The sequence below is a fragment of the Pseudophryne corroboree genome, chromosome 7, assembly GCF_028390025.1.
Source record: "Pseudophryne corroboree isolate aPseCor3 chromosome 7, aPseCor3.hap2, whole genome shotgun sequence".
Classification (NCBI taxonomy): Eukaryota; Metazoa; Chordata; class Amphibia; order Anura; family Myobatrachidae; genus Pseudophryne; species Pseudophryne corroboree.
The window spans coordinates 503,071,050-503,087,187 of record NC_086450.1 but is presented as its reverse complement, the minus strand read 5'-3'; the positions used below and the strand labels follow the sequence as shown (position 1 = coordinate 503,087,187).

At 43.2% G+C, this 16,138-nt stretch overlaps 1 protein-coding gene across 1 annotated transcript in view; it reads left to right on the top strand.

Annotated features, from left to right (window-relative positions):
* The first annotated feature begins 1,630 nt into the window (after positions 1-1,630).
* The window catches only part of LOC134945807 (sulfotransferase 1C1-like), a 43,385-nt gene continuing 28,877 nt past the window's right edge, over positions 1,631-16,138 (top strand). Inside the window, exon 1 of the mRNA XM_063935317.1 lies at positions 1,631-1,737. The gene's annotated coding sequence lies outside the window, so the exon portion shown is untranslated. The remainder of the gene's footprint in view (positions 1,738-16,138) is intronic.

The window sequence follows — 16,138 nt, the reverse complement described above, 5'->3', positions numbered from 1 at the left end:
TCCGAGCCTCGCGAGAATCCGACAGCGGGATGATGATGTTCGGGCGCGCTCGGGTTAACCGAGCAAGGCGGGAAGATCTGAGTCGCTCGGCCCCGTGTAAAAAAACATGAAGTTCGGGCGGGTTCGGATTCCGAGGAACCGAACCCGCTCATCCCTAGTGAACGCCCAGGACGAACCTGTGTTCACCCCCTCTGGAGCTAATGGTGTCCAGTAGCCGAGGAAGCAGAGCCTAACATTTAAGTAGGTCTGCTCCTCTCTCCTCAGTCCCTCGATGCAGGGAGCCCGTTGCCAGCAGTGCTCCCTGAAAAAGAGAAAAAATCCTAACAAAATGCTTTCTAAACAGGAAACTCAGGAGAGCTCCCTGCAGTGCACCCATTCTCCTCTGGGCACAGTCTAAAACTGAGGTCTGGAGGAGGGGCATAGAGGGAGGAGCCAGTGCACACCCAGAATCCAAAGTCTTTCTTAAAGTGCCCTATCTCCTGCGGAGCCCGTCTATTCCCCATGGTCCTTACGGAGTCCCCAGCATCCTCTAGGACGTTAGAGAAACAAAAGATTGGTGAGTGTAATGCTGGGTACACACTTGTAGATATAATCGGCAGATCAATTGATGTCTCTATCAAGAGTCTGGGCACTAGGACCCAGACCGCTGGAGGCACGACCTCCAACCTGCCAAGTGTGCTACTGCACAATTGCACATGTTCGGTTCTCTGCACGTTCTTCTCTCAGCTTCCCAGTATAAAGGACGTGCCCCTGAGTGTCTTTACTGTGGGTGTGGTTCATCAAATCGACAGTATCTAGGTCGACAATGTTTAGGTCGACCACTATAGGTCGACAGTCACTAGGTCGACATGGATGGAAGGTCGACAGGGTTTCTAGGTCGACATGTGCTAGGTCGACAGGTCTAAAGGTCGACATGAGGATTTTTTTTTTTTGGTGTTGTTTTCTTCGTAGAGTGACCGGGATCCCAAATCAGTGCACCGCGTCCCCTCGCATGGCTCGCTTCGCTCACCATGCTTCGGGCATGGTGCCTTCGCTTCGCTCGGCACAGATTACTGTTCCAATCGTAGTCCACGTGGATCGTTAAGTATGAAAAAATTCAAAAAAATATTTAAAAAAAAAAAAACTCATGTCGACCTTTAGACCTGTCGAACTAGCACATGTCGACCTAGAAACCCTGTCTACCTTCCATCCATGTCGACCTAGTGACTGTCGACCTATAGTGGTCGACCTAAACATTGTCGACCTAGATACTGTCGATCTTCAGACCGGATCCCCTTTACTGTGTACAGCACTACCGAGACCCACTGCACCTCCATCGGTATACATTATATACATTCTGCTGCCACCACTGTATATATGCTTACAGGAGGTGCATACTACACATCCAACATTAACCCTTACGCTCCTGGCTGCTACTGGAAATACTGCATCCTGCACCTGCTGCATGTTAACACTAAACCTATGTTATTCTACTGGTTAATAAACCAATCCCAGGTTACGTTATCTGCCATGTGAATTAACCTCCATCACACACCACTGTCCAATAACTCCACTGTGTAAATAACCTCCTACCTCATTTCTTTTCATCAAGAGAGTTGTTTCGATGCCAATTTATTACAACACTGCAGCGTTGCCCTTGACACAGGCCATTGCAGGCCATTCTTTAATAGATCACAGAAGCCTGAGGGGACAAACTCTGAGCTAGATTACTGCTGCGGACCTGGAGGTGCATCTGAGGTAGGTGATGTTGATGGAACGGGGTAATGTTCTGCAGCAGTCTATAGTATTACTAGACACTATAAGGGGGTACTCCGCCAATGAGGAAATATGAGGCTTGGAATCACTACTTGTAGAACTGCACACTGGCAGCTGCGGGAAAAGCACAAAGTAAAGGTATAGAGGACGGAAGGGGGGAAGCGGGAGGGTTAGTGACATAGGTCATGTGTGACTTCTCTGCTATGCTTGTTCAGCCGATTATAAACCTACTGATATAATAATAATAATAATAATAATAACTATTATTATTATTATTACTATTATTATTATCTATATATTAAACGCAGAAGGGCGACTTTAATGAGTTTCTATGACGCAATTGTCTGAGCAGGGCACATCTTATACCAAATTAAAGCCCTTGGTCCGTAGATTTGCAGTATTATATTGTGGTTGTCATTGGTTGCTTCATTTCGGAGTTATGTGGCAAAACGTCCGCCTGCTATTTACAATGCATCACCATTGTGCTCTGGAAAATGTGACAGTTGGTGAACTCTCCCTGTGCACCAGATGGGTGACCTGGAACATGTGACCTGATGGGTGGTCTGGAAACTGTGACAGTTATCTGCAGCCACCCACTAAGCAGGGATTTTTTTCGACTCCTACGGGGGTGAAAAAAAGGGGTAAAATGTTCGGGCCAGCAACATCAGCTAATTATTATTATTTAGGTGTAACTGTAGACTAATCTACTCTAATGTGGCTGGAAGCTGGGTCAGAAGCAGCGGCAATGACAGAAGCAGTGGAGCATTTTCCATCTCACATACCTCCCGATTTTGTTCGTACAGAGCTGTAGATCAAATTTAGATGCACAGTTTCACACTTTTGCATCTCAAAAAAAGCCGCAACCTGTGAGTACAGAGGTACCAGTAGAGGGACTACTTGAACCATATATATCACTTGAGGGACAATACACGTGGTGAAGGTGTGGGGCCAGAGTGCACTGCACACTCTGCACCAATTATAGGTACGTCAGTTCTTAAATCTAAATAAGGAAGTTGCCTACCATCCTACATCCTGTGGGAGACTCCCTTTTCAGTGTATAAAATCCTGCTGTCCCCCAGATTCTTCATTACAGCTCAACTCAGCGTTCTGGGGGACCACCAAAGAGTTTCTGGGAAAGGACAGTTCTTTGCTGCAGTCACTGTGCCTGCTTTAGTTGCTTGGGAGTCCCTGCTGATGACTTTCGTTAGCCCCTTGTTGGTCCCCTTGCAGAAGAGACAGGAGCAGAACAAGGGTTCACATCACACAGTGTCTTCTTATATCTGTTGTGTGCGTGCAGTGAGCCATAGTGTCTGCTAGAGTGCTGTGACAAAGAGCAAGAATTTTATACATTTATAGTAGTTTTTACTTAGACATATTTGTTTAATTAGTCACTGCTGTACGAGGATACTATAAAGGTTTGGAAAACAGCAAAGCCAATAAATATAGGTAGGGCATGCCAATGGCAGGCCATCCAGTGTTCACAATAAAATAACATCTAATACGCCAAAAAACATAGCAGCATATTCTCAGCCGAGCCAGCAGGAAATATATACTTAGGGTTGAATTCACACAAGGTAATACTGCATTTGTAATTTATTGCGTAGAAGTCACGTTTATCATGTATATTGTGCTGAGTGAGAAGAAAAGATCACAGCGAATAGTTGAAAACAAGAAATCCAGTATTGCCGGAAGCAATTTTACTATCAAGACTTGCAAACTTGCCCAAAATATACTGGGGCAGATGTATGGAAGGGATAAAGAAGTGATAAAGCAGTGATAAGTGAGGTGACAATGTGATAACGAGAAGGGATAAAGAAGTGATAAAGCAGTGATAAGTGAGGTGACAATGTGATAACAAGAAGGGATAAAGAAGTGATAAAGCAGTGATAAGTGAGGTGACAATGTGATAACGACAAGGGATAAAGAAGTGATAAAGCAGTGATAATTGAGGTGACAATGTGATAACGACAAGGGATAAAGAAGTGATAAAGCAGTGATAAGTGAGGTGACAATGTGATAACGACAAGGGATAAAGAAGTGATAAAGCAGTGATAAGTGAGGTGACAATGTGATAACGAGAAGGGATAAAGACGTGATAAAGCAGTGATAATTGAGGTGACAATGTGATAACGAGAAGGGGTAAAGAAGTGATAAAGCAGTGATAAGTGAGGTGACAATGTGATAACGAGAAGGGATAAAGAAGTGATAAAGCAGTGATAAGTGAGGTGACAAATGTGATAACAAGAAGGGATAAAGAAGTGATAAGTGAGGTGACAAATGTGATAACGAGAAGGGATAAAGAAGTGATAACGCAGTGATAAGTGAGGTGACAATGTGATAACGAGAAGGGGTAAAGAAGTGATAAAGCAGTGATAAGTGAGGTGACAAATGTGATAACGAGAAGGGATAAAGAAGTGATAAAGCAGTGATAAGTGAGGTGGCAATGTGATAACGACAAGGGATAAAGAAAAGATAAAGCAGTGATAAGTGAGGTGACAATGTGATAACGACAAGGGATAAAGAAAAGATAAAGCAGTGATAAGTGAGGTGACAATGTGATAACGAGAAGGGGTAAAGAAGTGATAAAGCAGTGATAAGTGAGGTGACAAATGTGATAACGAGAAGGGATAAAGAAGTGATAAAGCAGTGATAAGTGAGGTGACAATGTGATAACGACAAGGGATAAAGAAAAGATAAAGCAGTGATAAGTGAGGTGACATTGTGATAACGAGAAGGGATAGAGAAGTGATAAAGCAGTGATAAGTGAGGTGACAATGTGATAACGAGAAGGGATAAAGAAGTGATAAAGCAGTGATAAGTGAGGTGACAATGTGATAACGAGAAGGGGTAAAGAAGTGATAAAGCAGTGATAAGTGAGGTGACAATGTGATAACGAGAAGGGATAAAGAAGTGATAAAGCAGTGATAAGTGAGGTGACAATGTGATAACGAGAAGGGATAAAGAAGTGATAAAGCAGTGATAAGTGAGGTGACAAATGTGATAACGAGAAGGGATAAAGAAGTGATAAAGCAGTGATAAGTGAGGTGACAATGTGATAACGACAAGGGATAAAGAAAAGATAAAGCAGTGATAAGTGAGGTGACAATGTGATAACGAGAAGGGATAGAGAAGTGATAAAGCAGTGATAAGTGAGGTGACAATGTGATAACGAGAAGGGATAAAGAAGTGAAAAAGCAGTTATAAGTGAGGTGACAATGTGATAACGAGAAGGGATAAAGAAGTGATAAAGCAGTGATAAGCAAGGTAACAATGTGATAACGAGAAGGGATAAAGACGTGATAAAGCAGTGATAAGTGAGGTGACAATGTGATAACGAGAAGGGATAAAGAAGTGATAAAGCAGTGATAAGTGAGGTGACAATGTGATAACGAGAAGGGATAAAGAAGTGATAAAGCAGTGATAAGTGAGGTGACAATGTGATAACAAGAAGGGATAAAGAAGTGATAAAGCAGTGATAAGTGAGGTGACAATGTGATAACGAGAAGGGATAAAGAAGTGATAAAGCAGTGATAAGTGAGGTGACAAATGTGATAACAAGAAGGGATAAAGAAGTGATAAGTGAGGTGACAAATGTGATAACGAGAAGGGATAAAGAAGTGATAAAGCAGTGATAAGTGAGGTGACAATGTGATAACGAGAAGGGGTAAAGAAGTGATAAAGCAGTGATAAGTGAGGTGACAATGTGATAACGAGAAGGGATAAAGAAGTGATAAAGCAGTGATAAGTGAGGTGACAATGTGATAACGAGAAGGGGTAAAGAAGTGATAAAGCAGTGATAAGTGAGGTGACAATGTGATAACGAGAAGGGATAAAGAAGTGATAAAGCAGTGATAAGTGAGGTGACAATGTGATAACAAGAAGGGATAAAGAAGTGATAAAGCAGTGATAAGTGAGGTGACAATGTGATAACGAGAAGGGGTAAAGAAGTGATAAAGCAGTGATAAGTGAGGTGACAATGTGATAACGAGAAGGGATAAAGAAGTGATAAAGCAGTGATAAGTGAGGTGACAATGTGATAACAAGAAGGGATAAAGAAGTGATAAAGCAGTGATAAGTGAGGTGACAATGTGATAACGACAAGGGATAAAGAAGTGATAAAGCAGTGATAATTGAGGTGACAATGTGATAACGACAAGGGATAAAGAAGTGATAAAGCAGTGATAAGTGAGGTGACAATGTGATAACGACAAGGGATAAAGAAGTGATAAAGCAGTGATAAGTGAGGTGACAATGTGATAACGAGAAGGGATAAAGACGTGATAAAGCAGTGATAAGTGAGGTGACAATGTGATAACGAGAAGGGGTAAAGAAGTGATAAAGCAGTGATAATTGAGGTGACAATGTGATAACGACAAGGGATAAAGAAGTGATAAAGCAGTGATAAGTGAGGTGACAAATGTGATAACAAGAAGGGATAAAGAAGTGATAAGTGAGGTGACAAATGTGATAACGAGAAGGGATAAAGAAGTGATAAAGCAGTGATAAGTGAGGTGACAATGTGATAACGAGAAGGGGTAAAGAAGTGATAAAGCAGTGATAAGTGAGGTGACAATGTGATAACGAGAAGGGGTAAAGAAGTGATAAAGCAGTGATAAGTGAGGTGACAATGTGATAACGAGAAGGGATAAAGAAGTGATAAAGCAGTGATAAGTGAGGTGACAATGTGATAACGAGAAGGGGTAAAGAAGTGATAAAGCAGTGATAAGTGAGGTGACAATGTGATAACGACAAGGGATAAAGAAGTGATAAAGCAGTGATAAGTGAGGTGACAATGTGATAACGAGAAGGGATAAAGAAGTGATAAAGCAGTGATAAGTGAGGTGACAAATGTGATAACGAGAAAGGGTAAAGAAGTGATAAAGCAGTGATAAGTGAGGTGACAATGTGATAACGAGAAGGGATAAAGAAGTGATAAAGCAGTGATAAGTGAGGCGACAATGTGATAACGAGAAGGGGTAAAGAAGTGATAAAGCAGTGATAAGTGAGGTGACAATGTGATAACGAGAAGGGATAAAGAAGTGATAAAGCAGTGATAAGTGAGGTGACAATGTGATAACAAGAAGGGATAAAGAAGTGATAAAGCAGTGATAAGTGAGGTGACAATGTGATAACGACAAGGGATAAAGAAGTGATAAAGCAGTGATAATTGAGGTGACAATGTGATAACGACAAGGGATAAAGAAGTGATAAAGCAGTGATAAGTGAGGTGACAATGTGATAACGACAAGGGATAAAGAAGTGATAAAGCAGTGATAAGTGAGGTGACAATGTGATAACGAGAAGGGATAAAGACGTGATAAAGCAGTGATAAGTGAGGTGACAATGTGATAACGAGAAGGGGTAAAGAAGTGATAAAACAGTGATAATTGAGGTGACAATGTGATAACGACAAGGGATAAAGAAGTGATAAAGCAGTGATAAGTGAGGTGACAAATGTGATAACAAGAAGGGATAAAGAAGTGATAAGTGAGGTGACAAATGTGATAACGAGAAGGGATAAAGAAGTGATAAAGCAGTGATAAGTGAGGTGACAATGTGATAACGAGAAGGGGTAAAGAAGTGATAAAGCAGTGATAAGTGAGGTGACAATGTGATAACGAGAAGGGATAAAGAAGTGATAAAGCAGTGATAAGTGAGGTGACAAATGTGATAACGAGAAGGGGTAAAGAAGTGATAAAGCAGTGATAAGTGAGGTGACAATGTGATAACGAGAAGGGATAAAGAAGTGATAAAGCAGTGATAAGTGAGGTGACAATGTGATAACGAGAAGGGGTAAAGAAGTGATAAAGCAGTGATAAGTGAGGTGACAATGTGATAACGACAAGGGATAAAGAAGTGATAAAGCAGTGATAAGTGAGGTGACAATGTGATAACGAGAAGGGGTAAAGAAGTGATAAAGCAGTGATAAGTGAGGTGACAAATGTGATAACGACAAGGGATAAAGAAGTGATAAAGCAGTGATAAGTGAGGTGACAAATGTGATAACGACAAGGGATAAAGAAGTGATAAGTGAGGTGACAATGTGATAACGAGAAGGGGTAAAGAAGCGATAAAGCAGTGATAAGTGAGGTGACAATGTGTTAACGACAAGGGATAAAGAAGTGATAAAGCAGTGATAAGTGAGGTGACAATGTGATAACAAGAAGGGATAAAGAAGTGATAAAGCAGTGATAAATGAGGTGACAATGTGATAACGACAAGGGATAAAGAAGTGATAAAGCAGTGATAATTGAGGTGACAATGTGATAACGACAAGGGATAAAGAAGTGATAAAGCAGTGATAAGTGAGGTGACAATGTGATAACGACAAGGGATAAAGAAGTGATAAAGCAGTGATAAGTGAGGTGACAATGTGATAACGAGAAGGGATAAAGACGTGATAAAGCAGTGATAAGTGAGGTGACAATGTGATAACGAGAAGGGGTAAAGAAGTGATAAAGCAGTGATAATTGAGGTGACAATGTGATAACGACAAGGGATAAAGAAGTGATAAAGCAGTGATAAGTGAGGTGACAAATGTGATAACAAGAAGGGATAAAGAAGTGATAAGTGAGGTGACAAATGTGATAACGAGAAGGGATAAAGAAGTGATAAAGCAGTGATAAGTGAGGTGACAATGTGATAACGAGAAGGGGTAAAGAAGTGATAAAGCAGTGATAAGTGAGGTGACAATGTGATAACGAGAAGGGATAAAGAAGTGATAAAGCAGTGATAAGTGAGGTGACAAATGTGATAACGAGAAGGGGTAAAGAAGTGATAAAGCAGTGATAAGTGAGGTGACAATGTGATAACGAGAAGGGATAAAGAAGTGATAAAGCAGTGATAAGTGAGGTGACAATGTGATAACGAGAAGGGGTAAAGAAGTGATAAAGCAGTGATAAGTGAGGTGACAATGTGATAACGACAAGGGATAAAGAAGTGATAAAGCAGTGATAAGTGAGGTGACAATGTGATAACGAGAAGGGGTAAAGAAGTGATAAAGCAGTGATAAGTGAGGTGACAAATGTGATAACGACAAGGGATAAAGAAGTGATAAAGCAGTGATAAGTGAGGTGACAAATGTGATAACGACAAGGGATAAAGAAGTGATAAGTGAGGTGACAATGTGATAACGAGAAGGGGTAAAGAAGCGATAAAGCAGTGATAAGTGAGGTGACAATGTGTTAACGACAAGGGATAAAGAAGTGATAAAGCAGTGATAAGTGAGGTGACAATGTGATAACAAGAAGGGATAAAGAAGTGATAAAGCAGTGATAAATGAGGTGACAATGTGATAACGACAAGGGATAAAGAAGTGATAAAGCAGTGATAATTGAGGTGACAATGTGATAACGACAAGGGATAAAGAAGTGATAAAGCAGTGATAAGTGAGGTGACAATGTGATAACGACAAGGGATAAAGAAGTGATAAAGCAGTGATAAGTGAGGTGACAATGTGATAACGAGAAGGGATAAAGACGTGATAAAGCAGTGATAAGTGAGGTGACAATGTGATAACGAGAAGGGGTAAAGAAGTGATAAAGCAGTGATAATTGAGGTGACAATGTGATAACGACAAGGGATAAAGAAGTGATAAAGCAGTGATAAGTGAGGTGACAAATGTGATAACAAGAAGGGATAAAGAAGTGATAAGTGAGGTGACAAATGTGATAACGAGAAGGGATAAAGAAGTGATAAAGCAGTGATAAGTGAGGTGACAATGTGATAACGAGAAGGGGTAAAGAAGTGATAAAGCAGTGATAAGTGAGGTGACAATGTGATAACGAGTAGGGATAAAGAAGTGATAAAGCAGTGATAAGTGAGGTGACAATGTGATAACGAGAAGGGGTAAAGAAGTGATAAAGCAGTGATAAGTGAGGTGACAATGTGATAACGACAAGGGATAAAGAAGTGATAAAGCAGTGATAAGTGAGGTGACAATGTGATAACGAGAAGGGGTAAAGAAGTGATAAAGCAGTGATAAGTGAGGTGACAAATGTGATAACGACAAGGGATAAAGAAGTGATAAAGCAGTGATAAGTGAGGTGACAAATGTGATAACGACAAGGGATAAAGAAGTGATAAGTGAGGTGACAATGTGATAACGAGAAGGGGTAAAGAAGCGATAAAGCAGTGATAAGTGAGGTGACAATGTGATAACGAGAAGGGATAAAGAAGTGATAAAGCAGTGATAAGTGAGGTGACAATGTGATAACGAGAAGGGGTAAAGAAGTGATAAAGCAGTGATAAGTGAGGTGACAATGTGATAACGACAAGGGATAAAGAAGTGATAAAGCAGTGATAAGTGAGGTGACAATGTGATAACGAGAAGGGGTAAAGAAGTGATAAAGCAGTGATAAGTGAGGTGACAAATGTGATAACGACAAGGGATAAAGAAGTGATAAAGCAGTGATAAGTGAGGTGACAAATGTGATAACGACAAGGGATAAAGAAGTGATAAGTGAGGTGACAATGTGATAACGAGAAGGGGTAAAGAAGCGATAAAGCAGTGATAAGTGAGGTGACAATGTGTTAACGACAAGGGATAAAGAAGTGATAAAGCAGTGATAAGTGAGGTGACAATGTGATAACGACAAGCGGTAAAGAAGTGATAAAGCAGTGATAAGTGAGGTGACAATGTGATAACGAGAAGGGATAAATAAGTGATAAAGCAGTGATAAGTGAGGTGACAATGTGATAACGACAAGGGGTAAAGAAGTGATAAAGCAGTGATAAGTGAGGTGACAATGTGATAACAAGAAGGGATAAAGAAGTGATAAAGCAGTGATAAGTGAGGTGACAATGTGATAACGAGAAGGGGTAAAGAAGTGATAAAGCAGTGATAAGTGAGGTGACAATGTGATAACGAGAAGGGATAAAGAAGTGATAAAGCAGTGATAAGTGAGGTGACAATGTGATAACGAGAAGGGGTAAAGAAGTGATAAAGCAGTGATAAGTGAGGTGACAATGTGATAACGAGAAGGTATAAAGAAGTGATAAAGCAGTGATAAGTGAGGTGACAATGTGATAACGAGAAGGGGTAAAGAAGTGATAAAGCAGTGATAAGTGAGGTGGCAATATGATAACGACAAGGGATAAAGAAAAGATAAAGCAGTGATAAGTGAGGTGACAATGTGATAACGAGAAGGGGTAAAGAAGTGATAAAGCAGTGATAAGCAAGGTAACATTGGGGCAGATGTATTAACCTGGAGAAGGCATAAGGAAGTGATAAACCAGTGATATGTGCAAGGTGATAAAGGCACGAGCCAATCAGCTCCAATATGTAAATTAACAGTTAGGAGCTGATTGGCTGTTGCATTTATCACCTTGCACTTATCACTGGTTTAGCACTTCCTTATTCCTTCTCCAGGTTAATACATCTGCCCCAATGTGATAACGAGAATGGATAAAGAAGTGATAAAGCCGTGATAAGCAAGGTGACAAGGTGATAACGCACCAGCGAATCATTATGGGTTTGGAAAAAAATGACAGGATCTGACTGGCTGGTGCATTATCACCAGGGCCGTAACTACCTATGGGCAGATGGTGCGTTGCACACAGCGCATTTGTCCTGTGGGCGCACCGTCTGTGTCCACCCCTGATGACCAGCTCATATGTGAGGAGAACTGCAGCGCTGGGGAGGCAGAGTCAGTGGGTCTTGTGTTTATGTCTTAACTTTTCAGTGCTCCTCTGCACTGCAGACATGACAGGCGGCGCTGGACAGGTTCCCCTGTGTTCCCTCGCCTCCTCTCCACAGCAGCGCCACCAGTTCCAATACTGCCTTCCACACCCCCCGGGCGAGACGGGCGCATGTGGGATGGCCAGCGCTGCATACTGATCCACAGCACCGCTACAAAAAAAAAGGGGGGGTTGTGTTTTTACTTTCCAGAGCTGTAAGTGCTTTACCCAGATTTTTCTAATATCCTGTATTCTCATTCTTCACTGGTCTGCTGGTAAACTACAGGCATTCAACCCCACAGTAGCCAGTCCAGGAAGCAAGTAAGCATTTGTAAGACCCATAAAATTCACACATTCACAGTACCAAAAAATGCAGTGCGTTTATATTATCATTCAGGGCCATAACTAGGTGTGTGCCAGCCTGGCACATAGCGCATGTCCGCTGTGGGCGCAGGACCGCCGGTAATACGCCGCCCTGTGTATCCATGTACCTCTGGCAACTGGCTACTTGTAAAGCGCTACATAGAAGAATAGCCAGGTAGCGCTGCAGGTTGTGTGCCCCCCTTGTCATTTTTTTTATTTATCTAATCATTTGGCTGCGGCACTTGCTGGTCTCTCTGCACCTGCGGCTCCTCCCTCAGCGTGTCCTGATCACTTCTGGTCACAGAGATCGGGCAGCCCATGGCATTCCCCCCAGCACTATAGAGACTGCAACCAGGGTCAGTGTGGAGTAATGTGTAAAATATCTCACAATAAGTATTAAGCTTATATAAATGTCGATATGTGGAGCTAGACACGCCGTTTGGACAGAGCATGACCCCCCTCCTCAATGGTGGTCCGCACTGCGCAGTCCACTACTACCAGCTATATTCAGGGCTATCTTAACAGCAGTGTAGGCCACTGGGCAAAGCAATGTATCTCGGCCCCTTACCCACCCGTTCACACAAATAAATATGTAAACGGTTAATAAACATCAGCCTTTTGATTCAATAGTACTTTAAACAATGACCAGGATGAACCGGGCCCTTCAGATCTTGGGGCCCTTGGGCAGCTGCCCTAAGCTCATACATAAAGACGTACCTGACTCCCTGAAACTAGTTTTCACAAGTAGGTGCGTATGAATCAGGTTCTTCCAATTATCTACAAAATGCATTTTCCTACTCTGCCTGAGCCTGGGCGCATCAGATTTCTTGTTAAAGCCTCGTTATTCTGAATCAATTATAATACTTTATCTTTATTCTACTGAGTCTGATCATGTTTCTGTAACACAATCTGTCTTCCCTCAGATGGAGCCTCACAGCTCCTATGGGAACCGGATGGTATTGAATTGTTATGTGTAACCTGCCTGGCACAACGCTCTTCATGGTACATGCATGGTTCTGTATGGGGCAGTATGTAGCCTGCTGTGTCATTATACTAAGCCATACATCATGTGTTGGAGTCACTAATAAACCAGAGTATTGCTCTGTAGGGATAGTATGCCGGCAGACGCGGCTGCCATCTTTGGTGTCGGCACTTGCACCAGCCCACGCTAGGTGCTGGAGAGCCCTCCAACACAGGCCTCCCTTCCCTGTATGCACCACTCAGAAGAGCACAGAGCTTTTGATACACTCCCAGGGCGGTTACGTGCACTCACATTGTCACCGCCCGGTTCCCTTCCCTAAATGCCGTATTTTACAGTAATACCGATGTGTCCGAGTTCTGTGCGACTCAGAACAGGACATACACGCACAAAGATGCATGCATTCACATATGCGCATGCAAGAACTCGCCATTTGCATCCGTTAAGAGAGATCCGTGCGACTCAGAATGAGACCCATTCTGGTTTTCCCACAAACATAGTGATGTGCACCGGAAATTTTTCGGGTTTTGTGTTTTGGTTTTGGGTTCGGTTCCGCGGCCGTGTTTTGGGTTCGACCGCGTTTTGGCAAAACCTCAACTAATTTTTTTTGTCGGATTCGGGTGTGTTTTGGATTCGGGTGTTTTTTTCAAAAAACCCTAAAAAACAGCTTAAATCATAGAATTTGGGGGTCATTTTGATCCCAAAGTATTATTAACCTCAAAAACCATAATTTACACTCATTTTCAGTCTATTCTGAATACCACACACCTCACAATATTATTTTAAGTCCTAAAATTTGCACCTAGGTCGCTGGATGACTAAGCTAAGCGACCCTAGTGGCCGACACAAACACCGGGCCCATCTAGGAGTGGCACTGCAGTGTCACGCAGGATGGCCCTTCCAAAAAACCCTCCCCAAACAGCACATGATGCAAAGAAAAAAAGAGGCGCAATGAGGTAGCTGTGTGAGTAAGATAAGCGACCCTAGTGGCCGACACAAACACCGGGCCCATCTAGGAGTGGCACTGCAGTGTCACGCAGGATGGCCCTTCCAAAAAACCCTCCCCAAACAGCACATGACGCAAAGAAAAAAAGAGGCGCAATGAGGTAGCTGTGTGAGTAAGATAAGCGACCCTAGTGGCCGACACAAACACCGGGCCCATCTAGGAGTGGCACTGCAGTGTCACGCAGGATGTCCATTCCAAAAAACCCTCCCCAAACAGCACATGACGCAAAGAAAAAAAGAGGCGCAATGAGGTAGCTGTGTGAGTAAGATAAGCGACCCTAGTGGCCGACACAAACACCGGGCCCATCTAGGAGTGGCACTGCAGTGTCACGCAGGATGGCCCTTCCAAAAAACATTCCACAAACAGCACATGACGCAAAGAAAAATTAAAGAAAAAAGAGGTGCAAGATGGAATTGTCCTTGGGCCCTCCCACCCACCCTTATGTTGTATAAACAGGACATGCACACTTTAACCAACCCATAATTTCAGTGACAGGGTCTGCCACACGACTGTGACTGAAATGACGGGTTGGTTTGGACCCCCACCAAAAAAGAAGCAATTAATCTCTCCTTGCACAAACTGGCTCTACAGAGGCAAGATGTCCACCTCATCATCATCCTCCGATATATCACCGTGTACATCCCCCTCCTCACAGATTATCAATTCGTCCCCACTGGAATCCACCATCTCAGCTCCCTGTGTACTTTGTGGAGGCAATTGCTGCTGGTCAATGTCTCCACGGAGGAATTGATTATAATTCATTTTAATGAACATCATCTTCTCCACATTTTCTGGATGTAACCTCGTACGCCGATTGCTGACAAGGTGAGCGGCGGCACTAAACACTCTTTCGGAGTACACACTTGTGGGAGGGCAACTTAGGTAGAATAAAGCCAGTTTGTGCAAGGGCCTCCAAATTGCCTCTTTTTCCTGCCAGTAGAAGTACGGACTGTGTGACGTGCCTACTTGGATGCGGTCACTCATATAATCCTCCACCATTCTTTCAATGGTGAGAGAATCATATGCAGTGACAGTAGACGACATGTCCGTAATCGTTGTCAGGTCCTTCAGTCCGGACCTGATGTCAGCGTCAGCAGTCGCTCCAGACTGCCCTGCATCACCGCCAGCGGGTGGGCTCGGAATTCTGAGCCTTTTCCTCGCACCCCCAGTTGCGGGAGAATGTGAAGGAGGAGATGTTGACAGGTCGCGTTCCGCTTGACTTGACAATTTTCTCACCAGCAGGTCTTTCAACCCCAGCAGACTTGTGTCTGCCGGAAAGAGAGATCCAAGGTAGGCTTTAAATCTAGGATCGAGCACGGTGGCCAAAATGTAGTGCTCTGATTTCAACAGATTGACCACCCGTGAATCCTTGTTAAGCGAATTAAGGGCTCCATCCACAAGTCCCACATGCCTAGCGGAATCGCTCCGTGTTAGCTCCTCCTTCAATGTCTCCAGCTTCTTCTGCAAAAGCCTGATGAGGGGAATGACCTGACTCAGGCTGGCAGTGTCTGAACTGACTTCACGTGTGGCAAGTTCAAAGGGCATCAGAACCTTGCACAACGTTGAAATCATTCTCCACTGCACTTGAGACAGGTGCATTCCACCTCCTATATCGTGCTCAATTGTATAGGCTTGAATGGCCTTTTGCTGCTCCTCTAACCTCTGAAGCATATAGAGGGTTGAATTCCACCTCGTTACCACTTCTTGCTTCAGATGATGGCAGGGCAGGTTCAGTAGTTTTTGGTGGTGCTCCAGTCTTCTGTACGTGGTGCCTGTACGCCGAAAGTGTCCCGCAATTCTTCTGGCCACCGACAGCATCTCTTGCACGCCCCTGTCGTTTTTTAAAAAATTCTGCACCACCAAATTCAAGGTATGTGCAAAACATGGGACGTGCTGGAATTTGCCCATATTTAATGCACACACAATATTGCTGGCGTTGTCCGATGCCACAAATCCACAGGAGAGTCCAATTGGGGTAAGCCATTCCGCGATGATCTTCCTCAGTTGCCGTAAGAGGTTTTCAGCTGTGTGCGTATTCTGGAAAGCGGTGATACAAAGCGTAGCCTGCCTAGGAAAGAGTTGGCGTTTGCGAGATGCTGCTACTGGTGCCGCCGCTGCTGTTCTTGCGGCGGGAGTCCATACATCTACCCAGTGGGCTGTCACAGTCATATAGTCCTGACCCTGCCCTGCTCCACTTGTCCACATGTCCGTGGTTAAGTGGACATTGGGTACAGCTGCATTTTTTAGGACACTGGTGAGTCTTTTTCTGAGGTCTGTGTACATTTTCGGTATCGCCTGCCTAGAGAAGAGGAACCTAGATGGTATTTGGTAACGGGGGCACACTACCTCAAGAAATT